This window comes from Mizuhopecten yessoensis, unplaced genomic scaffold, assembly GCF_002113885.1.
Source record: "Mizuhopecten yessoensis strain PY_sf001 unplaced genomic scaffold, ASM211388v2 scaffold716233, whole genome shotgun sequence".
NCBI classification, from domain to species: Eukaryota; Metazoa; Mollusca; class Bivalvia; order Pectinida; family Pectinidae; genus Mizuhopecten; species Mizuhopecten yessoensis.
Window position 1 is genome coordinate 203,431 of NW_018480014.1, and position 616 is coordinate 204,046.

A 616-nucleotide genomic window follows, 5' to 3' on the forward strand; every position below is an offset into this window, starting at 1 on the left:
AACTGTCCGGATTACTGGTGTCTATATCAACTTGAACTGTCCGGATTACTGTTGTCAATATCAAATTGAACTTTCCGGATTACTGGTGTCTAGATCAAATTGAACTGTCCGGATTACTGGTGTCTATATCAAAATGAACTGTCCGGATTACTGTTGTCAATATCAAATTGAACTGTCCGGATTACTGGTGTCTATATCAACTTGAACTGTCCGGATTACTGTTGTCAATATCAAATTGAACTTTCCGGATTACTGGTGTCTAGATCAAATTGAACTGTCCGGATTACTGGTGTCTATATCAAAATGAACTGTCCGGATTACTGTTGTCAATATCAAATTGAACTGTCCGGATTACTGGTGTCTATATCAACTTGAACTGTCCGGATTACTGTTGTCTATATCAACTTGAACTTTCCGGATTACTGGTGTCTATATCAAATTGAACTGTCCGGATTACTGGTGTCTATATCAAAATGAACTGTCCGGATTACTGTTGTCAATATCAACTTGAACTGTCCGGATTACTGGTGTCTATATCAACTTGAACTGTCCGGATTACTGGTGTCTATATCAACTTGAACTGTCCGGATTACTGGTGTCTATATCAAAATGAACT